We start from the raw sequence: 27,017 nt of genomic DNA, 5'->3' as shown, positions 1-27,017 counted from the left end.
TTCTTTCTTAATTGGCTAAATATAAATGAATTAGTAGCTGAGAGCACATTATCCAGACCCAAAGTTAGAATCCGCTCTTCCAAGCCCTTCATTCAGTAAGTGAAGGTGGCTTTTCAGTTGGGAACACGGGATTGGAAAACAGAAACAGTGAGTTGCGGAGGGTGGAGAGGAAGTTGGCGAGAAAGTTGTCCACGGTGCGTGGCGTGCAAATGCAGAAGAGTCTCCTCACCCAAGTGTATTAATCTGAATTAATAAGTGCAAAAGGTAAAGTCTACGGACTTCTGTTATGGTAAATTTGATGCCATTCCTCAGTAACTTTTTTTTTTTTTTTAATCCCCGCATAAAAAGCAAATGGAATCAGAAAATAATTTCTTCCCTAGGGTGAGCCAAAGTCAGAACCAGTAGCGTTTTACTTTGAGCCTCAGAAATGGACATGTAACTATCATGGTTATTAAGTTGTATTTAATATGTAAATATAAATATAAATATAAATATATACTCTCTTGGTTTCATTGAAAATAATTAAAAGGCAGTACCTAAGGGAAGAGAAACTTGAGGGAGACATTTCCCACTGCATGTTTCCAAGAAGAGGGGGTTTACAAAAATAATAGCCAAGCCTTAGTGATTATCAGGTAGGATATTAGAAACTTTACATTAATTAACTCATTTAATCCTACAACGATATCATAGGATACCACTATAATTCTAGTATTACATGGAAACTGAGAAACAGAAAGTTTAAGAAAACATGCCCCAGGCCACATAGTAGGTGGTAGGACTGGGGTACTGGCCCCAGGGAGTTGGCCTCCCAAGTCTTAATCTCTCTTCTTCTTAATCACTATGCCCATCTGCCTCATGGGCATCCTCCTATACAAGCTGATGCACCCAATGGGGTTACGGGTTAGTAACAAACCACTGGGATCACTGCCATGTGAATAAGCAGCTTTGGATCCAAGAGGAACACAGTGAATTGCCGATGGGGAGCAGGTTTACCAACACGGCTGAAATAATATAATGAGAGTCAGGGTGATGTAGCAGAAAAAGTTTGAGGCTGGAGTCTGATGACCTGTGCCTAACAAGTCCTCTTGTCAAGTTACTTGGTCTCCAAAGAGCTTAAGTTCCTAAAGTGCTAAAAAAAGATAAAAACCACTATTTGTATCATAAATGTGTTGTGAAGACTGAACAAGTCTATGTGAAAACAGTTAAAATCTTTAAATGTCTTGGATTGACTAGAAAGTGCTACATGAATACTGTTGCTAAAATATTTATTTAAGTGCCTTTATCTTACCATCACTTTCTCAGAAACAAACAACAACAAAAAAACCCTAGACTCACCCCCAGATCACTCTTCATCAGCACCATGGGTTCAGGTGTCCCAGAGAGCGGTGCTAAATGTGCTTGCCTAGTTCTCCCTCTAGGCCATACAGATCCAGCACCCACCAGTAGGTAGCTGCAAAACGCACTGCCCTTGGCCTTTGAACCACGCCTCCTATGACATTACTGATGCTCTATTGGAAAATCTGGTGCTTACAATTTTTTTTTTTTCTTAAATCAACCATTTAGAAAATTATTAAAGCTTTGTTTTTCCATATTCACTCAAGCATCTGAGTTAATGATCACTTCTTCCATGCGTCAACTCTTGGGGAAAAAATTAAAATAAATCTCTCTATAATTTGGGCTCTGGGTATAAAGGATTAAAGATATATGGCTTCCTGTCTTAACCATCAATTGCCTTATTTTTAGAAGTTGATTGATAAAAATGAACTCCTAGAATCTCTGAGTCCGTTAGGTTGTTACAAAATTATATTTTGTAGCTAATTTTCTCTTTTTGGGAAAAGGGAGCATCAGGATTGCAGTTCAATGTGTATTTTATAACTTACAAGTGGCAAAAATCAACCATAGTCAAGTTGGTGAACTAATTAATTAATTTTTCAGGAAAGTCTATTCTTAATATTTGTCCTACTGAATACCCTCTTATAGTGCCCAGGATAAAAATGATTTCTTGTTACCTGAATTTACATAAGTACTATGTTGTGCACAACCACTATAACAAAACCCTATCACCAGATTCATGTACAAAGGTCATTTATATATTTTATGAATTATTTTATTACTTATTTCCCGTTTTTTTTTCAATCTAGAGGAATTACTGATACAAGTCCAAGTAATTAGATAAGTAGTGAATTAGAAGCAATGACAATACCTTAAGTTATGTAACCATTTGTATTTTTACTCAGCATTCTTTAAGTCACTTCCTGATTTAGGTTCATTTTCTACTGGAAATTATTTGCACTAATATTCCCCCATATTTCTTATTTTAAAATCCCTTTCTGAGAGCCACAGCCACAAAGAAACACAGTATCCCACACGTCCATGCCTTCTTGCCAGGTAGACCAGAGAAGGGCATCTGCTGCTCTCATTCTCCTTTAACAAATACACATAGGAAGTATGTCTTTTTTGTTAAGAATTAAGAACACTTCTTCAAGTTAATAGTTGCTATATATATATATATATATTTTTTTTTTTTTTTGCAAGTATTTGTAAAGGTGATCTAATGCGCCATGATTGTAACTAGGCTTTCCTCTTATCCTTTCTTTTTAGGAACCTGTTATGTGGCGTAAATGTACACTGAAAGTTTTCATCACTGGTAGACTGAAGGTAGCAATATAAAGTTATAAATAATCAACCTTAACTTAGTTTTTAATATAGTTACAGATGGGATTTGGAAGGAAAGGATACACATGCATACACACACAGTGTAATGAAAATTATACGGAGTGCACTTACTTATTTTCTGCTGTGCTACCTGAATACTACTGAGAAATTCCTGGAAGTAAAACAATCATTCCAAATCTTTATATTGACAATTATATAAAATATCAAAAATATTCTTAGTTAGAATATCAGCTCTGAGGTATCTTCAAAAATACATAATTATTGGCGCATTGTTACCATTTGGGAAAGACCAGTAAAGGAGTAAGCTACATTATTATTTGTAAGTGCTTCTTCCACTTGTCCTCAACATTATGGAAAATGATGAGAAACAGAAATCACTGAAGGATAAACATTTCTTTATTACAATGTTCAACTAAACACTTTCCCGCTGAGGCCTAGAAATAACACTAAAAGAACTGAGGCAAGTTCGTCTTTTGTTGTTTTTTTCTAAGAATGAAATCATTATGGTTTATGTGCTGTGGAATACGTTTGCTGGCCATGCTATTTTCTAAATGCATATATGCACCACCCCCAGAATATGTTCTTTCCTAACCCTAGATCTGCACCTAGAGTCAAGAGAATAAGATGGGCTCTCTCAGGTCTGTAAATCTTTGGACAAGGAATGATTACATTTCACCCAGTGAGTAGCTAAGACATTTGATGGAATGCACTCTTTATTTTTTAAGGTTATTTTATTTTTAAGTAAACTCTACACACAAAGTGAGGCTTGAACTCACAACGCTGAGATCAAGAGCTGCATGCTTTCCTGATTGAGCCAGCTAGGTGACCTGACATGTACTGTTTCAGTGTCAGCTGAGTCATCCTCTTCCACTAGGCTCCTGAGTCTTTGTGTGGGCCATATAGAGTCTCTGAAGGGGATGAGGGAAGAAATGGATTTTGGTACTAGACATAACCTGATATAAAACCTTTGCTTGCTAAAGAAAGGAAAGAATGAGCGAAGTTACTCAAGTAACTCAAATTTTATGATTCTGAATTTCCTTGTTTTAATTAAACAAATAATATTAGAGAAATGCCTACCCTTGGGACTGACTTTTGGAAGATTCTCAAAAAAAAAAAAAAAAAAAAAAGGTAGCTACTACCGGTATGACTACTTTATATTCCTTTCACAATTGTGTTGCAATATTTATCATTATCGTATCTACCATTTCGCTTCATAATATTTTTCCTATATCATCACATAGGTATGTGTCTGGTAATGGTTTATAACTCAGTCGGAGACTACGTCATACACATCCATAATTACAGTGCCACTAGTCCCTGAAAGTCTAAAATACCCGATTAACAGTGGTGGAGAACAATTTCTCTATCACTCCATGATTCTTTACCTGTTAGGATGAAAGTAGTCAGTTGAAAAGCAATCTGTACTATGGTATTGTAGAACAGTTTTGTGTGTGTGTGAGTGTGCATGTGTTCCCCCCAGGTATTTACCAAAAAGGCTTAGAAGTAAATTCTTTAACCTAACAAAATCCTGAGCATGGAGCTGTATAAAAAGCTCAGTGTCTCTCACCTCCCTGAGGCTTGAAGAGAGAGGTGAGCTGTCAGGGCTTGGAATGAGATAGGACATAATAAAACTCAAGCTTTGGGGTCAGTCCTTTATACCCAATACCTCATTAAGTCTATATTAGAGGGCGAAAAGTTCAAAGACACTTCTAGAATACTAACCTTTTCATCTTGCCTTGTTACAAAATTGGCCTCATGTAGGAAAGGAAAACACAAAGTAACTTAAGATTTTTGCATAAAATCATGTGAAGTTTTTAAAAACCATTCATTCAACATGTTCATAGCTCATCACACTTACCTTTTCTATACATTTCTCACTTTCATGAGTCAATCTAACTATATGTTGCAGCGTGAAAACTCTCTGGAACATGTTATCTGTAGGAGCAGATTTGATAATGCTCTGCCCCTCAATTGCCTCCTTCAGCATGTCTTCCTCTTTTCTCAAGTCCCTTCCTTCCTTCCTCCTATAGCTTGGCCTATAGGCCTTTCTTGTCTCTCTCACAGCCTGTGCTGACACCCTTCTTAAAGATGAAGTCAACAGCAGTGACACTGTGTGGAATCCCTGACTCTCACAAAATGCTGGTCACAGTTTACCTGTGATAACAAAATTGAATCAATGTTCATTGTGGACAGCTAATCTGGAATAAATACCTGATCACTGGGCAGTGAGAACAAAAATGAATGAATGAGCAGAGTAGACGATATAGCTGACCCTGGTTACAACGGCAGGGATGACAGATCCTAAACATCTAGGAATAAAGAAGCATGGAATTCAAATTTTAGTAATCAGTAATCAGACTACCTCCAGCAATTTTTTTTTTTTGAGCGTACAGTAGGAAATGTTCAGGAAGACCAAGGGTAACGGGAGGTGGTACAAGGGCAAATGTGAAATTGAAGAATAGACAATAGTGTCTACTTTTTAATTGTGGAAGAGAACAGACTTTCTCTTTCAGAAGGGGCTGAGCAATTCCAGAAAAAGGTTTAGAGAAATTTGGGCAAAATGGTAGCCTAAATATCATCAGTTTGGCCCATTAGATCCAAAACCTTTCTTTGTTCCCTCAAGAGCTCAGCCTCAGTCAATGTAAAGAGACAAGAAGAATATGGGTTAAGATCAGCTACTATGGGCCAATCTGCTGAGTTCAAATTCAGATTCCACCACGATCAACTTGTCAAGAAAGAAGAGTTAAAAATCTAGGTTTGTTCTAATATATAAGTGGGCTATTAAAGCTCTTCCCTCACTACCTGGGGTATAGGAAATGCTCATATCGCACGTGTGTAGAGTGCGAGCAATCATTACAGAGGAAAGCAATTTATTTGCATTTTATACAATGAACCAAATAATGTCCCTTACATTCTGTGATTGTTCACTTCCAGGGTAAAACTGAAAAGCTCTTGTCTTCCTTTGGGTGAAAAGCCAAAAGCATAAATGCCCATTTTAGGGCCTCCAAGCACCTACTTCTTCTTGACCTTTGAAGTCAAAGATTATTTGTTGTCCACAGTGAGGAATGTTTTGCCAATTCCTAAGTACCTGGAGTTACAAAAGTTTAAGTGGGAGTATGAAAACTGTCAGAGTGGAGCCAAGGGCCAACACAAGGTGATCAGAGAGTCCGGATGATTTCGTTTTAACAGCGAGCCTGAGAACTAGGAGGCTGGCATTTTTCTCTCAACGAGTGACATCCTCTCTCCTATGACCCTAAGAAGAAAAAAACTGCTCATAAACGCTGCCTTAACATTTAAAACTCCTTCATTTAGGAACTCTTTTCTTTTTAACTCTCTGCAATGCCTACCTACTCCTCCAATACAAGCAGAGCTATCGGCGCAAGAGGTAATAACAGCTTTACCTAAAATGTCCTTTAAGTTTCTCTGCCTCTCTGTACCTCAAAATGCCCATCTAATGTAGCTAGTGGTAACTATGGCCATCACTCCCTGAGCCATGTGATAGACAGAGTTGAGAGCCTTGTGCTTAGCCCCTCTAACTCTGTTGTTGACTGAAGGTAAATGTGTCGAAAGCCGCACAAAGTGAAGAGATAAGTATGACACCAAGGCTGTTTTCATTCTAAATTCCATGCAACAAATGTACATGTTTCATTATGTTCTGTGATTACCAGAACTTCCTGTTTCACCAACTGAGAAACAGATATCCAAAATTAAGTCCCCATCATTGGCAAGTAAGATATTTTGAAGGTGGTATATATATTTTTTTTCTGTAGACTGAAAATCATCCTGCACTCAGAATGTACTAAACATTGATCTCACTTCCAAAAGATGATGGATGTCCATGGGGGGAATGAAAGAAATAATTTTCTATGTACCATTTTAAAGGGGGTGAGGGAAATTTTTGGAAAGATAAGGCCTCAGGCTAATGGAAGATAATTGACATTTTCTTTTAGGAGTTGTTAATTAAAACAACATTAAATATTCCCCTACAATCTTTTGTCAGTCAATAGGATAGGCCACTAGAACTGTCACTGAGGGGCCCATCAAAGCCTATAACACTCTCCCAGAGTAGCTAATTACAGCCATTTTAAAAGGTTTCCAATGCACTCACCAACATCTTTTTAAGAATTCACTTCTATAAAACATTCAAATGTTAACAACCTGCCATGGAGAAGATGCCATGTAGAAGCATTCAATCAACATCCTAAAGCAATGTCCAGTCATCATTGCTTTATATAGGTCAAATCCTGTTTTTGAAAGGCCTATAAAGAGATCCAATTACATATAAGGATATAATATATGACAAAACAAGCATCATGAAACAATGCCTGGAGAAAATGTAATTAAATAAATGATGCTAGGGAAAAGGTTTAGCATTTCACTTGAAAAAGGAGATACTCAGTTTATACCATATAACCAAATAAATTGATTTAGGTAAAGAAAAACATGTAGTGAAACCTACAACATGTATCAGATCTGTGGAAGAACTATGGAGTTTCTAAGACACAAAACCAAAAGGAAGAAGTCCATCTATTTTTCTACATAAATTAAACTTCTGAGGAGGAAAAATTGCAATGAAAATGGAAGACAGGAAAATGAACAGGAAATATTAAATTACTAAAGTTTCTATTATATAAATGTCCCATTCATATAAATAAAATCAAGGTATCAATAGCTCAATGGATAAAAGCTAATAAAAATTTACACAAAGGAGCACAGCTGAGTTATTGGAAATGATGAACCTGACATCTCACACAGAAGTCCATATTAAACTGAGATATTGGCTATCCTAATAAAAGGATGAAAAAGAATGATAAAAACTAAATTATAGTAAGGCAATCATAAATCTGGGACACTCATGAATCACTTCTGATGAACTGGTAACAACCCTTTGGGAGAAGATTTGACTTTATAATACAGGTGTCATAAAATTCATCAAGGCTTTGACCAAGCCTCTGACCATCCCACATCCAGAAATTCATTCTACAAAAAGCATATTAAGATAAACATATATACGTATGGAAGAGATTTGTGTAATATTATTTATCAAAAGGGAAAGAAACAATCTGTATGTCTATCAAGAGGGACCGATTAAGCAAATTACAAACATATAACCAACTAAAAGAGTATTTAAGAAGAATAAGTAGCTACATGGACCGATGCTTAGGGTTTAATGTTAATCAAAAATTCAGAGTGGAAAAATAAATATAATCAGCTCTGGAGGAAAATATAGAAAAAGATGCGTCTGTTTCTCAGAATGATGGGATTCTGATGATTTTCCCCCATTTTAAAATTTATGTTGCTGTGATAGTTTAGATGAGAGAAATATAGATATGGAGTTTTCATTAGAGGAGATTTTACTCTAATTAAAACCTTGCCAAAAACATTGTCCCCTCATGTGCTGGAGTCACTTATGACACAGGAGGGCTGGATGCTAGGCTCTTTAGAGCCAAAAGTGGTAGTATAGTGGTTGAGATATCGATCTGGGGTACTGTTTACGAAGCAATACATTTTTCTTTGCCAGCCCAATATTCCCTACAAAAGGGACATAATCGGGTAACTTCACTCGAGTAAAGGAAGGAATTGCATTGTTCTAACTGAATTATTCATCACCGAAAGTCTGTTATAACTCTAGATTATCTACATAGTCATAGGCACAGACATAGAAATGGACACAGCATCCCTAGAAACACTATTTATAGTTGGAGATAGACTTTTATCCATGTAAGTTGAAGAACATGTGCCATGTCTTGTTTCTGGAATAGAATGAATGAATCATGTATGTAAGCGGACATTTTTTGATCATTGAGTGTTTGTCAGCCTCTGTGAAAACACATTAGAGTCACTATGTTTCTTGTCACAATTATCTCCATTTTACAGATGAGGAAACTGAAACACAGAGAAATTAAGCTACACAGCTATAAGCTATAAAAAGGAGAACTAGGAATCAATTCAGTCTTTTATCATACAGCTAATATCCTGTAAAGTGTTCTTCTTTCCTTGAAATAAGGTTTTAAATTAAAATTTTATGGTGGTTTACCTATAATCCATGAAGTCTAGAATTTTACTAATACTTACTTATAAAAAAGGTTTATTTTGTCTCTGTGGACATTTCCAGAGAACATTAGTGAATTACATCTACCTTCACCTACTGACCTCAACCACCCAACCCTCTGTCATTCAGGATTCTGTTTTACCAATTTCCAACTGCCTCTGGGTCTAACAGCATTAGTAGGATGGTAGAAAGTATCCTGAGGCTCCTTTCTCTCTCCATCACTGACTGGATGCGTACTCACCGGCAAGAGCAGCTTTCCAAAACTCAGTTTCCTTATTTGTAAGGTACGGATAATAAAAATCACAAAATCGTAGATTTGTGGTGGGGATTAAATGAGATTGTATATGCAAAGTGCCTACCCTAGTGTCTGACATACTCAATATTTAAGGGAATATTTAAGGCACTCAATATTTAAGGGAAAAAAAATCTAAACTTTTTCAATTGTTCGACATGCACCTACTGAGCTCGTAACTTATTGTGAACCAGTCGTGCTGGGAGATGGACATGTAGCTGTGAGTGTGACAGATGAATATCCTTCTCTGATGGAGCCTGTGTTCTCCTTCGCATAAGAGAAGATAGTAGAACACAGAGACTATTCTTGGGAACAAAGGAAGCACATACTTAATTCACAACTTTACTTGCCTCAATAAACAATTGCTCTGATGCATGGGTAGCACTAATGGCTCGATAACAACCACTGGATAATGAGGCGCACCATTTATTGAGACTGGAAGTGTCAACACAGGCATAATCCACTAATATGTTAATTGTTGATGGACATTTGCTGGTTCATAGAAATTCACCTTGTCACCGATACAAATGTCATTTGTTATAGCTTGCAAATTTCCATACAGGCAGGGATTACTTCTAAACCAGACTGCACAACTCCTTGTAGAGTAATTAATAAATATTCATGATGCTGATATTGCTGCCAATGATGACAGATCTTGTACATTAGAAAGAAAGTATTCTAAAGATGACGATGTTAATCTTATAAGACAAAGACATTCTGATATCAGTTCCAATATCCCAGGAGGCTTTAAATACTATAGCAGGTATCTTTTTTTTTTTTTTTTTTTTGGTTATTCGTTACCTCTGGGAAATATGAAGTCATGCCCCAGGAAATATTCGTATCATTTTATACTTTAAATATTTATCTACAGACCATATGTGCTTTCAAGACATAATCCGGTTTCTATGTAAGCACTTGGAATTGTTGTTCTCCTTCAGGTCATGGCTAAATTAAATCTAGCTTCGATTTTCATTTTGGATTCTGCAAAAAAGACTTTTTTTAGTTCGAATCTCTTCATCTTTACACTCACTGTGCCCTCGCCAGCCACACATACACATTCATCTACACCAATATTTACTCAGTATCTACTATGTGCCAGGAACCATCCTGGGCCATGGGCACATAGTAGTATAGGGAACAAATATCATTTCAGCTCTCACGGATTTTCATATCTCCTGGGAAAGACAATAAGTTGATAACTTCATTAATAAGCAACTTATAAGAAATCATCAGTTTGTTGTGACAAAATTTGCTCAAGAAAAGTCACTTTAAGGAATTAAAGTAATTAAGACTTGAAAAGGGAGAATGGACCCATCATGTGAAGAAATGTGGGAAAAGATTTCAGATGGAAAGAAGAACATGTGAGAAAACCCTAGGGGTTTTCAGCATCAGAGGCTGAGGTATGCCTGAAGGTTAGTGAGCAAGAGAGAGGGGGTGAATGAACACATAAATGAATGAAGGGATTTGACAATGCTTTCTCAATTAGTGCTCTCTGACTCATTCATTCTTTATAAGTGGGAAGTCACTAGTCTAAGCCCTTAACCTCTCAAGGGTGAGAAAGTCTAGGAGACCCAAGCTCAGAATCCAAGCTACATGCAATCTCACACATACTCTCTCTTCCTGTCTCCCTCTGCAGGCCCTGCTGCATCCTCTTTCTTCCTGGACATGGATGTTCTCCTTCTAGGACAACCTGTGATTGACTCATGGATTAAAATTTGAGCTTCTAACACTTTCATGGAGATATCTTCCATTAGATCCCACCTTAATTATATGGTGTGATTTCATTCCCTTCAGTGTTGTGTGCCCCTTATAGAATATCTGAATTTAGCTTGTACATGTCACACTTGTACATGAGGTTTTCATGTTCGGAGGTTTATAACCTTGCATCCATTATACAGGTTTGAAGGCAGGCTTTTTTGTTTGTTTTGTTTTGTTTTGACTTTTGTTTTACCTTTTTTGCCCAGTTCAATGTGAACAGTGAAGGAGAAGTTGTTTCTCAAGGTAATTCAATTCACAGTATCTACAGGTTTTACTATCTAGATGGACAAATTGATAAATCAATACAAAAATATAGTCATAATATATAGTATGCATAAATATATACATATATGTGCACTCATACAGTATATATACATATCTGTGTACACATGTAGTGTATATTTATTCATATATATATATATATACACACACACACACAGACATCCACACAATTTTTAGAGATTTATTTATCTGTCCATTCACCCATCCATCGATCTACACATTTTTCTATCCATCAATCTAGATAGAGCTAGTGAAACAGGAAGACATCAGCAATCAACACTTAATTTGGGAGAATGCTTTATCACAAATCTTACGGGAGCACATGTAAAGATGTGCTTTGGAGATGCTATCTTTTATACGAATTGTTTCCAACTGTGCATGACTATTGGTAATGGGAGTAAAAAGAAAAAGAGCAGCCCTAGGGAAGAATGAGTAGTGTGAACAACAAACAAACATCAGTGGGTGCACTGGGAGGGGAAAAAAACTTTAAAAAGAGGTGCTCTGCTGAAGAGATCTGCTCTGGCACTTGCTGGGGGATGTAGATAAGATGGGCAATGCCAACAGTGGTGTGAGGTAGCAGAGGACAGGTAAAAATGCTCCTGGAATCTCTGCTGCCCTTCCTGAAATCAGGGAGCTGTATGGGCAGAGGGAGGCAGGTACGGTGCCTGACTCATCTGAGTACAGCTGAGTGGAGAACATCTTCTGAAAGACGATTGCAATCGGCTGTTTCCCTCATGAAGTCACTGAAAAATTTAGAAAGAGGCAGACCGAAGAGTTGTAGGCTGTATTTATACCATTTCTGTTCATTTCATGCAATTCTCTGAGCTTGTTTAAAGACAGGAACTACATTAAGAACTGTGATTTTGTGAACTCTAATTAGAAACACAAGTAAATCAGTGCTCTTTCTACATCGTGTTTTCTGATGCTTAAGATATGCCTACCGATTTCATGCTAGGTAAACACTAAAACAATAGTTATCAATGCTTATAAGCAAAAAAACTCCGAAAAACAAAAAACACACAATGTATCATTTATTTTTTTCACAATGCATCATTTTAAGAGAGAGACCTTTAAAATTAATTTAATGAATTTAAAAGTATGTGTGTTCGATTCTGTTAACAATAAACCAAATTATATATATCCACTTTTTTTTTTTAAATAGACATTTTGGTGGGTAAAAAGCTTTTTGAGACCCCTGCTGACAGCAGCTGAGAACTACACTCAGGTTGCTCTTGACTAGAAACTGAATATATAATTTTCCTCATTAGTCTAGCCACCTTAAATAAATGCCATTTCTGAAATATGCGAGATACATCACGATAAGATGAATGTGTAAAGGTGAATTCTTGAAAGAAGGTGATTTGCTATACACAGGGATTTTCTTTTTGCTTAAGGTTTATAGGTCTCCTAAATAATTACATCTGACATAATAGAAAATTACTATTTTTTTAGTTATGAAAAATTGCACAACTCTTTAGAAATACACACCTTTTGTTAGAATAAGGATATCTAGAATTTTCAAAGATGATGTAGTATTCTAATAAAGAGTGAATAGTAAATGCTAATGTTATCTGAAAAATACATTCACTTCTCTACAATTTTATTGAGGATATATTCGGTGTTAAATACCATTCTACAGTTTAGGAAAATAATTGTTTATACCCATTGAGTACACGGCTTTCAAAATTTACATTCCTTGGGAGGGAAAACAGATAAACAATTATCTAAGATGCCTAATTTCAGATTGCAATGAGGGCACTAAAATGTTACAGCATGGAAAGGGGATAGTGTAATAAGAAGGTAACTGTAGGGAGGGTGGTCGGGGACTGCTTCACCCTAGTAATATGTGAGCTGAAAGATATATGGTAATTCAAAAAAACATTTATAGCTATGCAAAGTTTTTTAGTAGACAGAGTAGCAAGTGAGAGATCTGGAAGGTAAAGGGAAAGGATAATTATGCAAATACAAAGATTATTCATAATGGGAACAAAGCTTGGCTCAGCCTTACTAGTGTTATAATTTCGATCTCTGCATTCCCTTGAAGGCATGCAGATGGAGTAAAAAAAAAAAAAAATCAAGGTCTTTGGAACTACACAGGCAGACCTTGGGAATAGTCCTGAGGACACCTTAAAGAAACCTTGGACAAGTCTCTGAGCCGCTCTTAGATAGCTGCCTCATCTCTAAATTGTTGAACTCCGTGCCCACTCAAAAGATTTGCTTGATAATAAAAACTGACACGGTATGTAAAAAGCCTAAGCAGGTGCTCAGTAATTTTTTTATGACCCTTTCTTCTGATTCAAGGGTTCTCTGAGTCTCACCTTGCTAATAAGTCTCAACTCAGCTATGAGAGACAATGAGATGCAGTTAGCAAAAATATCCAAAGGGCAGACAGCTAGGTGTGAAGGTGAATTAGTGAATATCCAAGGGCAAAGATGCCACTTCAGACTTCTTTGTAAACCTTAGGCCTAGCACAGGCCCTGACAAAGAGTAGGGATAAACACTTAATAAATAAAAGCTAGACTCAGAAATCACTACCATTAGGTAACCCACATAAGACACTATATGGCCCAAAAGTCATATGAAAAGGAGCCTAGGACTTAATGATCTCAATGGCTCACAAACACGCTAATGATGTATAAGACTGTGACCTCACTGCTTTGAGCTGTGAAAACAAAAAAGTCACGTACAACCACAAATCCTTAAGAAATGGCTTTTGCTAATGGGGAAAGTTAGAAGGGTTATAGGAGGCCGTGCACATCTCAGCACACCTACAGGAATATTAGTTCAGCTTCTCCCTACTTCTGGCCCACGGTGATAACGAAAGATCACCTTGAATATTTTCACAAAGTCAGGTTTTTTCAATGTAAAGGGTTTCCCTTTATTTTGGGATTATGTCTTTCCTATGTTTTCTCAATGAAAATGGTCTTACGTTCTTGAAATCATAGTGATAAGAAATGGAAACATTCTACTGAACATATTTGGAAAAATAAGAAATTGTAACTCAGGGAAAACACATCGCTTTTATCTTACATGAAATCTAACCCCAAAGAGGTGTGGAAACTTCTGGCATAGGTAAACTAATGAAGAGTACGTCCAAGGGGCGAGAGGTCCCATGTGGGCCTCAGGAGGAGAGTTGGCTCAAAGATATGGGGCAGGAGGGGCCTAACAGCAGAAGGGCACTAGATGCAGAAGTTACATTATAAATAACAGGACCTCTGCAAAATGGATGAAGTAAGGACTAGACATAGCAAAGGCTCCCTCCTTTCCTTCAGGATGCTGGGAGACTGTGAACACATGGCAACCAGGAACTCACGTCAGTCAAGAAAAATAGGGGTTGAGGGACACACAGCAAAGACTGGTCACTAATTTTTTTTTCTTTTTTTTTTTTTTAAAGATTTTATTTATTCATTCATGAGAGAGATAGAAAGAGGCAGAGACATAGGCAGAGGGAGAAGCAGGCTCCCTGCGGGGAGCCCGATGTGGGACTCGATCCCGGGACCCCGGCATCAAGACTTGAGCCAAAGGCAGATGCTCAACCACTGAGCCACCCAGGTGCCCAAGACCAGTTATTTAAAATCCCTACATTGTTGCTGAATCTCTGACCACATTTCTCAAGATCTAAATGGGATGAGATAAGGCCCCCAAAATATCAGGGCAGAGGAAGATGTAAGGGGAAGGAGGTGATTACCCGAGGTGAGTGCCCTGAGCATGTCTTAGCGCAGAATCTGTCAGGAGTCCTGGTTCTGCACAGATTCAGGTGCAACCGGAAATTGGGACTTCTGCACTCCCTCAGTTCCATAACGTCTTAAGGCAGCTTGACGAGATAAATGATAGCTCTTGAAGACTTCTCTTCCTTAATTTTTTTTTCAATTGCCTGCTGCACGTGTCTTCCATGTAAACTAAGAGATACTCATCCCCCCTCATCAGATAAGCCATACAGCCTTCTGTCTGCACTTGTGCAATCAGATTGCACTACAATAATTTCTGCTCACTGACATATGGCTAAGTATTCTTAATCTATTTCTGAGTGCCATATAGGCTGAATACTTCTATATGTGCCCTTTCCATCCACTAGACCACATCTTCAAGGGCCTGGCTGACATTCTTCTCTCCAAAGTTGCATTCAAATCCTAACGCTACCACTAACTGGACCTATGAGTGTAGGAAGTGATTTAAGATATTTGTGCCTCTGTTTCTTCCTCTGGAGGGGATAATATGTTGATCTTCTTCAGAAGGTTTTGTGAGATTAAATAGTTCTTTAGAAGAGTAGCTGATATTTAGTAAGTCATCAATAAATGTTAGCCACTGTTGTTGGGGTGCAGGGATTGTTAAAACCTGTAGGCTCTAGAATAAGCATTTCCTGAGATCAACTCCAAACCCCATCATTTCTCAGATGAATGACTTTTTCTTTCTTTTAATTAAATTTTTTTAATTGGAGTTCAATTTGCCAATATATAGCATAACACCCAATGCTCATCCCGCCAAGTGCCCCCCTCAGTGCCCATCACCCAGTCACCCCACCCCCCCGCCCACCTCCCCTTCCACTACACCCCTTGTTCATTTCCCGGAGTTAGGTGTTTCTCATGGTTTGTCACCCTCACTGATATTTTCACTCATTTCTCTCCTCTCCCTTTATTCCCTTTCACTAATTTTTATATTCCCCAAATGAATGAGACCATATAATGTTTGTCCTCCAATTGACTTATTTCACTCAGCATAATACCCTCCGGGTCCATCCATGTTGAAGCAAATGGTGGGTATTTGTCATTTCTAATGGCTGAGGAATATCCCATTGTATACATAGACCACAGCTTCTTTATCCACTCATCTTTCGATGGACACCGAGGCTCCTTCCACAGTTTGGCTATTGTGGACATTGCTGAGTGACTTTTCTTTTTTTTTAAGTTTTTATTTATCTATTCATCAGAGACAACAGGAGAGGCAGAGACACAGGCAGAGGGACAAGCAGGCTCCCTGCCGGGAGCCCCATGTGAGACTCAGTGTGGGAATTCCAGGATCATGCCCTGGGCTGAAGGCAGAGGCTCAACTGCTGAGCCACCCAGGTGTCCCTCAGATGAGTGACTTTAAGCAAATTACTTGACCTCTCTGTATCTCAACTACCTTGATTATAGAAATGGGATGATTAAACTTACCTCAGGAGCACCTGGGAGGCTCCATTGGTTAAACATCTGCCTTAGGCTCAGGTCATGATCCCAGGGTCTTGGACTTGAGCCTTGAGTCCTGGGAGCCTGCTTATCCCTCTCCCTCTGCCCACATCCCCACTCATGTGTGCTCTCTCTCTCTCTCAAATAAATAAAATCTAAAAAAAAAAAAATTAAATAAATAAGCCTACTTCAAAGTGTTTTAGGGAGGACTAGGCAAGTTTATTAATAATACAGTATGATTATTATAATGTATATTATATATAATACACATGTAGTATATAAATAATATATCTCTTAGAATAGTATTCACCCTTTTTATTATAAATTATAATAATAAATCAAGGAAGTTCTTTGTATAAATTATTATAAATCAAGGATGTTCTTTGTGTAAATCTTTTTACTCTCTGAGTTATAGATTTAGGCCAGTTCTATATCATAAATATGTCTCACTTTTTTCCCCTTCCTATTCCCCCTTGCCACCTTCTCCTTTTTCTTTCCTTCTGTTCCCTTACTCACTTGCTCTATTTTCTTTTTTTTTTTTTTCTATTTTCTTTCTCTGTTTTTGTTTTTGTAATTTGAAATCAAGGTTCAAACCAGAGGCTCTTCAGGCAAGAGGTTTCTCAAGAGAAAAAAAAGGTTACTACTTTAAGCCAAAAAATAAAACTAATTTCAAAAGAAATGCAGTCCTGTGATACTTTTCTGAAAAAGACAACATCTGTATCTATTTGTCTTGGGATAACCTTGCCCTATCGAAATTGAATCAGAATGCTGCGAGGGGACTTGAAACAGCATGTCTACCTGTGTCCCTGTGAAAATGCTAGGATTGCATCCTTTTCTGGTAGAGGCATTGGGCTATCTGGTGTTTGGGATTCTCAAGTAAAACAGGACTAATTACACCATATATTGAGGATCAGTGAAATTCACTAAATCATTTGGTAAACATGAAACACCTCAAAGTAGGAAAGGGAGAAATACCTTCAGTGTTTTAGGATAGAATTCTATAGCTAGGATTGATGGGAAGTGAAGGACTAAAAATGGAAACTACCAGAAGAGAGAACATTTGTCTAAGAAGGGATTTTCTAATGGACTCAGCCAAAGAAGGAATAGAGACAAATTTGGAAATGAGAAAGGTGTCCCAATATAGGCTGGACGGTCACTAGATGAAGATACCACAGCAGGTTCAACAACACTTATGTTTGGGTTCAGATGACTGGAGATTTTTTTTTTTTTTTTTTTTAAGATTTTGAGAGAGAGAGAATGAGCAAGCATGAGCAGAAGGAGTGCAGAGAGAGGTGGTGAAGCAGGCCCCTTGCTGGGCATAGAGCCCAGCCCTGGGCTTGATTCCACTGGGCCCCCTGGATCATGATCTGAACCAAAAGCAGATGCTTAACCAACTGAGTCACCCAGGTTCCCTGACCTGAGATCTTTTAAGTTTAAGACTCTTCCTTGCATAATATACATTTGCAAAGGCAAATCATTCAGAATAAACCTTAAACCCAAAGGAACCAAATAATTAAAGAAATTTTGAATTGTGTGATTTTTTCCCTTCAGCAATCTGTTATTCCATTTACTTTATTTTTTACTACCCTTTACATATATGGCCCACTGCGGATATACAAAAGTAGTTTACAATTCTAGCCTTCCTAATCTGAAATTCTACAAGTCCAAGACAGTAACCAGATTATGAAAACACTTGATTAATTGTGCAAACCAGTAGTTAGGTATTATAGTTTAAAAACTCAAGTCAAAAATATTTCTTTTCCTTCAGGAAGAAATATGAATGTTAAAAACGTGGTGCCTCGCAGAAGCAAAGCTCTATAATTAATCTATAGAGTCATCTCCACTGTCAGAAGCAGAAAGGCCCCAGAGGAACTACTTTTCCTATAGAATGATGATGGTATTAGTGCTAACAGTGATGATAAGAAAGACCCTGAAAAGTATGTGAGAATTTCTTTTAGAATCCTGCTTCAGGCCTCATTATAAGAACTAATATTTCTTGAGCACTTACTATTGACTAGAGAATACTCTGAGTGATTTCTAGGAATGAATTTCGTAAACCCCACAATAAAGAGGTGCTTTGCCCAAAGTCACCTAATTGGTAAGTGGAGGATCAAGATATGGATGGAGGCCATATAACTATAATGTACATCTACATATCAACCTAGATCACCATCTTCTATAACCTAACTTGAGGTATAGTTAAAATATCTTCATCTGAGGAACAGACACAAAATCTGCTATTGAATCCTGAAGTAGTCATTTACTCACTTCACAAATTTGAGTTGCCCTGGCCAGACAATGTCCAGAGCACTTGGTTCGATTCTGGAGCTCAGCCTAAAGGGTATCAACTAAATGAAGTATATCTGACATATTTTATTAGTGAAAATTACATAAAACATACAATCCCTCAACAAAGTCTCAGGTATCAATCACTTCAATGTTAGAGGAGACTTATGTTTGTGTGTGTGTGTGTGTTTATGTACAATGAGTATTTCAAAAAATAAACTGAATATGTTCAGATCAATAAAATAGTTTCACAGAATACACTTCCATGCGCAATCGCTTTTTCATTGTTCTACTTCATAAGAACACAGGACAACTGGAGAATTTTTCTCTTTTAATCCTTGAGTGTCACACATCAAACTACTCCAGATTTAGGTTGAGTATTTCCACATGATTGTATGTGTGGTTTCTATGGACTTCCTTCAGTCTCTAGTATGAGAGGAAATAATAAAACCCATCAAGATAACCAATATGTGTATATTACAATGTGGTTTTAAAAGCTGTTTTACATTATAGTGTTAGTTGAAGCTTTTTGTTTTTCTGTCTTAAAACTATGAAAATGCATATACTCATCTACTTTATTATGTGTTCTGTTATATCTCCACCCCAACCTCGACTTCTAAAAAGTCTGCTGACTTTTTAGAAACAAAGAAAAATAAGTTTGGAAAAAAAGAGAGTACAATGTGTGTTAAGATGCATTCCTAGCTCATCACATATTTTCCTGAAAACAATCAATACAGGTAGCCCGAGGCAGACAATTTCATCATACATGTACTTTCTGAAAGCAGACCATTATTACCAGAAACCTTCTCCTTACTCAAAAAGACAAAAAGTATGACAGAAACCATATACAGAGTTGGCCTCAGGGGAAATTGTGTAGTAGGCAAAATGCCTTCTATTTCATTATACAGTCCCCTTCTCTCCCTTTCCTTCCAGTAGAACAACCCCTGACTCCCCAGGCACCCGGGACCCCCTCCCATGACCTGACAAAAATCTACTTTGAGAAATGCTTTTAAAAACTCATTCCAACAAATGTGTAAAGTACCAGCACAGGTTTTGGAGTATCAAAGCTATGAATTCACAGGATACAGCTCAGAGTGGTAGAGACATTAACTGAAAAATAGTATTTTGTGAGAGTATATCTTATGAATCCAAATTCGGACTCCTTGAAGGTTTACACGTAGAAAAAAAATTCTTTTAAAGGAGATGTGAGGGTTTATAAAGGTGGTACTAAAAATGGAAATATTTTTCAAATCATCTTTGCTACTATGCCATCTGGGACTGCAGTGGAGAAGAGATAGGTGAAGGCAAGCAAGGAGATGCTGAAGATGACCGCAAATTACATACAGGCTTTAGCAAAGACATTAAAATATAGAATGAAATGAAGAGTGCTAATGATCACCCAAATGGAAGTTTATTCAGCATAATCGTTTTGTCATTAATCGCACAAAAGCTAGTCCTTCTTTTCATTACTGCCCTGGATACATGGATCTAGGCTCTGTCACAGAGCTATTCTCCAAAGGGACCACTTTAGACTAGGCTACCACACAAAGAACACATCTCTGAAACACACAAGTTCCCACACCAACATCATATGCCACCTGAGTAGTCAGTGCATACACTAAGAATATTCTATGGAATGTTGAGTAGAAGTTAGTATGATATGGTATATAAGGGTTAGGACCTAGATGTGGCCAGCTGTGCACACAACACTTGTAGAGTTACTTCTGTGAGTGTTGGTTTCCTCAACTATAAAATGGGGGGAAAAAAAGATACAGTCTTTGTTTGTTGTGGAAGTTAAATAAGATAATGTATATATGTCACCTGGAATATAAAGCTTAGGAGGAGGTTAAAAGTCATAGTGATTATGAGAATACTGATAATAAAAATTATATCTCCAAAGCAGATGAATCAAACAAAAGCTAAGGAAATTTCAAATCACTCAGTCATGTGCTAAGTCTTCATAGTGGTTTATAGCACAGATTGAGAAGTCAAATATTTTGGACAAACTGCTCAAATTCTTTATGACTTAGATTCCTGAAGAAAAACTGAGATCAATTCTACTACCTAGTTCACGCATTTGTTGTGAAGATTAAATGAATTAATGCATTCGAACTCACTTAGAACAGTGCCTGACACAGAGAAGGCACCAGATAAATGTTAGCTATTATTGTTTTTACTATCCTTGCCAAGAGGTAGGAACATGGCGAAAATATGGAGATGAACCTTGGTAAGAAAGTCACAGCTCTGTAGAAGAATGGTAAGAAGTGAATGCTGGAAGAGCCTCATCACTTCCATTCTGGGCACATCCTTTTCCATTCATTCATTTACTTGCCAAGGTGGCAACCAAGGAGCCCAGGTGAGATTCTGGTGGTCATACCCCAGGAGTTACTTCATCAGGACATAGCCAGTTTGGTCTGGACTGAATCTTTTCTACTGAGAATCTACGACTAATATCTACTAATACAACCATTTGCTATTTTGGATGTTTTTATAAGGAGTATCAAGAGTTTGGCAATGAAAATTATGTGTTAGGCTGTCGTCCACATTTACATGGAAATGGTAAAGGCACAGCAAACCAAAGGCTAAAAGAAGCTATGACACTGATATGCTCAGGCCTAGAACATCATTACTATAACCATAATCACTATCATCATCATCTTAATATCAACTACCAATTTTTATCTATGAAATCAAAACTCACCAAAACATCACCATGATATCCATTGAAATCTATTATTCTTTTTTTTTCCCCCTTAAGATAGAGGTGTTTCAGGCCTTTCCACTTCTGGAATTAAAAGCTGCATAATGCACAGCGATACTTTCATCCTACATTTTCCATATATAGCAAGACCCGTTTTGACACACAAAGGCAAACCGTTGAATGAGGCACTCAATTAACAATGAAACAAAGTGAAATGTTTAGTTTATAATAATGTCTCACACAAGGCCAATTCCAACAGTGACCTTCAAGTGAAGCTGTTCAGTCTTTTTGCTGCAAGACCATTCCATTGTGCTTTGTAATTAATTTCACACATGGATATTGATGACAGGATTCCAACAGAGATTCAGCAGCACCTTAGAAAATCTGTCCCCATCCAGTGAGCCAAGGGGCTGGCTTGATGAGCTCCATCAGCTAGGATAATTATTATGAATAAGGAGGTGTGTCACCTCCCTGTAGAGTGTAGAGGTACCCGTACTGAATTACACACAAGTCATACAGAAGTCAGTCCACTGGAACAACTAAGAGCCCCTCAGTAAATGCAAATAGCCAAATACAACATGGCCGATGCTGTCCAATCAGAAAATTTGGAAAGCCAGATAAGGAAGTGAAGAATTGTAAGTGTGAAGAGCCAAGAGAAGGGCCAAGCCCAGGCCAGGGGCCAAGAAGAGTCCCTGCCAATTTTCTAGGAGCAGACACTGTTCAAATATTTAATAACTCCCAAGTATTCTTTTCCCTCTTTTTACTATTTTATCTCCCATCTTGCCAAGTAGATCCTACTCTACGTTGCGCTAAGAGCTCCTTTTTTTACAAGTCTAAAACTCCAACCTCCAAGTAGATTTGGATAATACACTGGGAAAGAAGCCACACGGTTTAATATTTTAGACTCTTGAGCACACCAAAGATCCATCCAGTTCCATACCGTCAAGACAATCTTTCATGGGAAAAAAGGAACAAAATGGAAGTATCAATATAGAAAGAGAACCGTATCTCAAATAATAAAAGACACTTACCTGACTACTCCCTCAAAAAGTTACTTCGTGCAAATCAAATGAAGAAAAATACATTAGGGAAGAATATTCCTTAATGAAAATTCACTACGGATATTACTGTAATGAGAATAACAGTCCCCTCAGGGCTTCCTTGCGGACAATCATGATTCACATACAGGGTACACTTACCGTCAAGAAAGGTACAAGTAAACATTATATGGAGATATGAATACAACCATTTAAATATTTCTTAATTCTAGATTGTTTATTATTTGGCACTTCTGGGGAAAGACTCACAAATCAAGTGGAGAAGTACTGAGATGTCCCTGGTGGTATTTCGGTGGAGAAAATCATGTGCCGACACAGCCTGGCAATCACAGTTCTGTTGTAAAAATCAGTTTCACTTACCTAGAAAGAGAAAGAGAGCAAGAGACAGAGAGAAATTTAATAAAATTCTTTGGAATCTAAAAGTCCTGTTTGTTCCTGGCTTCCCTTTTCCTTCCTTTTAATATTCTCTTTACTCTTCAGGAAAGAACGTCATCAGCATCTCAGCACTGGTATCAAAGTTCATGGGGACACAACGGAACCATGACACTTATCCTTGGCAATGGACAATACCAAGGCCTACCTCACCCCCTTTAGGTCTTGGTCTGTAGGTGTCTCAGTAAGAAAATACCTTTCAGAATGGAAAGGCACATGTCAGTGCTACTTGGGTTAGAGGTGTACCTTGAGGGTCTCTCCTCGTCTTGCTCCCCCTTGCCTTTGACGTTCTACATGATGCCACTTCATTAGACCCCAGCAACCGTATCCCTTTCTGCCATTCAGTCCTGCTATCCTGGTTGTCCAATCTTGTGCTTTGAGTTTAGTAATAACCTCCTTTATCAAGCACTTATACATGTTTCAAGGTCAAAATAAGTGTTTCTTCCATGTGCCCAGCACCCCGCATTCATGCATTCATTGCTAGAACAATAGTTATGGCACCGCCCTGCAGTTAACTTTTCATTTGAATGCCATTTGCTAGAATCTGAGTTCCCTTGAGAACAGAATCTGCATCATATTCCACTTTTTCATTTTTCAGAGCATGATCTGGGATATGAAACATTTCATAAATACTAGTGAATGAAGATATGCAATAAATAATAAGCGAAGGGAGCTTGAGTCAGAGCAAAATAAAATACATATTTTTTTTTAATTTTTAAAAATAAATAAGGGAGTCGACAGCCTGGGGTGACTACAAAATCTGGGTTTTTAATGAGAGGCCTAAAGGGGGGCCCTATTCCTTCTTGCTCAACTTTTCAGGTTAGGAAATAAACCACAAATGATACAGAAGCTCTGGGCCAGAACATTAAATTTTTTCAAGGACCAAACATGGTGCTTGGTGCTAGGTTCGCTTGAAGATCAGAGTGGCTCTACTCAAAAGTGTCCATGTCGTGTGGCTGACAATGATTTCATTCAAATGACCTGACTCTGGAATCTTTGCTTTCCTCAAATGTAAATGGGAGTCACCATATCTGGCCTTTCTAAATCACATTTTTAACTTTTTATTTAAAAAATATCAGAAGCACCTAGCCAAATACAAATCTGTACATTGTGCCTCTTGGAGCCTTCTCCCAGCTTCCTCCAGTGGTGGCATCATATACAACTCCAGTATGTATCAAAATCAGGAAACCTCCTTTGTTGAATCAATGAGATGATGGAAATAAATATCACACTGGTGGTATTTTTTAGGTTAATTATTCTTTCCTCACCATTTATTTATTAAAGTATTACCAAATGCTAGATATTATACTGAACCCTCGAGATAACATTTGCGATCAAAAGCAGCCAGTCCCACACCTTCATGGACTTTATGTACAACAAGAGAACATAGAAAGATGGGAGAATGAAAATGTTATGCATTAAACTTAATTTGTATAAGAATTAAAAGCCAGGAATATCTAATTCAGGCCAGAACAGAGGATGATGTGATCAGATAAGCCTTCCCAAAGTATATTTTAAATTCAGACTCAAATCTGAAGGTGAACCAAGTAAAAAACAGTAAAAATATATACAGGTGAAAGGAAGAGTATATATGGAGGCAAAGAAAAAAATTAAAAACCTGGCCCATTTTAGTTTGTACATATTTGGTTTTAATAGTTCAGCAGTGGCATTTTTATATGTTTTGAAATAATAATCCTGCATAACTGTATGAATGTTGTAGTGAAGAGATAAACATAAAGAGAAGGAGGGTTTAAATAAAATAGGACTCAACAGACCAGGATCAGGATTTTGAATTTATTTTATGAGCAACTGGGGTGCAGGGATATGTTTTAAACAGAGGAGCATCAATAATCAAAATTGGCATATCCCGGATGCTTAGAGAGAAATGGATTTGATGGGGCGAATGTGGGGTAGAGGTAGGCAGATCAATCAGAGGTCGAGGCATTAAGCCAGGCAAGACATTACAGAAGGTTAGCGAAGACGATGGAGAAGAGTGGGAAGATTGTTTCTATGATGGAATCGACTTAATCTGGAAAAAAGCTGTATATAGGTATAAAAAGGAGCTATTGATAAAGCAGATAATGATGTTTCTAGCTTGATCAACACAAGGTGGTACAATTCAAGCGAGCTATGATAGTGAAAGCACTTTGTAAACTGTAAATGCTACTAAAATGCATTTTCCCATATACAGAATACGCACAATATATGCATACACAATTCTCAAAAAAGGTTAGAAAAACGAGTGGCCTGCTTTTGAAAAAGTTCAGTGCATGGCTCCTAGTAGTGTATCATGATTGGCTTGTAGCACCATTGAGTAATGCCAGACAATCCAATAAGGGAATCAAGAACAAGGAGGTGTTTCCATTAGAACGCGCTCTAATAAACACACAAACACATGCACATATGTTCACACATAATAGCCAACCTAGAGTAGAATTAAACTTGCCCAAGTACCCAACAAATTCGTTCAAAAAAAAAAAAAAACTGGAGAGGTATTTTTCATTCAAGAATGGAAATTAATCCAAAATGCAAAAGAAAAATTGCTCAAGAGATTGGTAATTAAATAGACCATCATGCTTATTACTTTTCAGCATATCATTTAAATAAATATCAATCAACCGACCTTATACCTGCCACTGTTTGGTGACTTAAAGGAAATTAGTGATGTCATCGGTCTCTAGATGCCAGAGATCAATTAGACTATTGTTTTTCATTAAAATGATTTGTTATTTGTGTACTGTCTGATTCCCCCTACTTGATTACATGTTGCTTGAGACTTGGGAGACATACCTTGCTTCTCTTGGAATTCTGCATAGGGCATAGCAAAATGCCTTGCATGTAAGAGGCACTCAAGAATATTGTTGAATTTTAGGAACTTCATTAGAAATGCACTCGGTTATACAAATGATTTATTTTCAACCTAATAGTATTGGTAGTGATTACTTTAAGAGAGTGTTAGTGTTGGTAAGGTACTTTGTCAACTTTTCAGGAAAACATCGTTTCTCTTAAGTCGACAAAGGTAATTTATCAGAGGGGAGGAAGAAAAGAAAGAAGTTGCTTTGAACGTATTCCAAAAAAAATGAATTTCTTTGAAGTAACAGACTTATTAGCGTTACTGATTCATAAAATATGCCTAACACAAAACCTCGAAGACATTCACACAATTGTGTTATTTTTGGAAGTTTCTCTTCAGCATCTATTGCCAATCCCCTCTTTTAACTCAAAGCAAATCCTTAATGAGTCTGACTTTGGGGGAGGAATGTGCAGAGGAAACTAGAGCCAGCAAATCCACGTTGTTATTAATGGTGTTGTTATTGTTGTTGTTATTATTACTATTAATTTAATTATTATTGGTGGGGAACCACTCTACTTCTCACTTGACATATCGATGGTGTTCATACTCCCTCCATTGTAGCCCAGCGTGATTGCAAAGTCTTGCCCCCTCTCTCACCTAACTCATTTCAAACAACTGAGAAGTTCATATGACTCCTTGTCTTGTTCCAACCTTCACCTTATCGTTCATTGGTTTCCTGCGATGGCATAACCAAAACCATAGGGTAGGAGACACAAAAGATGGCTGTCCTACCATTGATGTGGACGTGGTGTGGACCTGTTGGTGCCAGAAAAGCTTGGAAAGAGAACAGCAGCAAAACTGGTGAGGACAGAGTATCTGGTAAATCTAGCTTGGCCTGCATTTCACATTGTTCTGTAAAATGTGTTTTCTATCCTGATGACATGCTACAATTCCTCTGATCTTTGAACAAATTACAATCTGCTTTTATGAATGCCGTACAGTTAGATATTTAGTGGTAATATTCCTCACTTTTTTTTTTTATAAAGAACCCCTGAGGTGCTCACCAATATTCTTCGCACCAGAAACTTAGGTGGTCCTGACCCAGAAAAGGCCTTTCAAATGTGGACTGGTGAGTGCATCGTTGCGAGGCTTATTAAAAATCCATAGACTCTCTGGATAAAAAGTTGGAAACAAACACAATTAAAGTGGTGGAAACTGTAATTGATGCAGGTTAATCTACCCCACGTCTTCTGAGAATGGCCCTGCTCCTACAGCTTAATATTATATACGAGTTGTTATGGCAACTTGATGGTGTTGGGCTATGGGAAATCAGATGCCATTTATGAACTGGACAAGTAGTGCAAATATTTAACTACATACAGTTTACCAAAAAATATAAACCAGAAGTATGAGCAAGGGTGTTGCCATATGAAAGGAGGCTAAGCTTTTAGAAACTTTTGCAAAACAAACAAACAAGCAAATCTCAATGAACTATGACTGGTTGTTACTGTGCCACCTTCT

The 27,017-nt window shown here is 37.5% G+C and overlaps 1 long non-coding RNA gene across 1 annotated transcript in view; it reads right to left on the bottom strand.

Annotated features, from left to right (window-relative positions):
* Nucleotides 1-27,017, bottom strand: part of LOC144305144 (uncharacterized) — a 611,557-nt gene that overhangs the window by 508,804 nt on the left and 75,736 nt on the right. Inside the window, exon 2 of the long non-coding RNA XR_013372178.1 lies at nucleotides 22,520-22,630. This is a non-coding gene — a long non-coding RNA (uncharacterized LOC144305144). The remainder of the gene's footprint in view (nucleotides 1-22,519; nucleotides 22,631-27,017) is intronic.

Source organism: Canis aureus, chromosome 35 (assembly GCF_053574225.1).
Source record: "Canis aureus isolate CA01 chromosome 35, VMU_Caureus_v.1.0, whole genome shotgun sequence".
NCBI lineage: Eukaryota > Metazoa > Chordata > Mammalia > Carnivora > Canidae > Canis > Canis aureus.
Note: the sequence above shows the minus strand (reverse complement) of the source record. Positions and strands in the feature narration are given on the sequence as shown.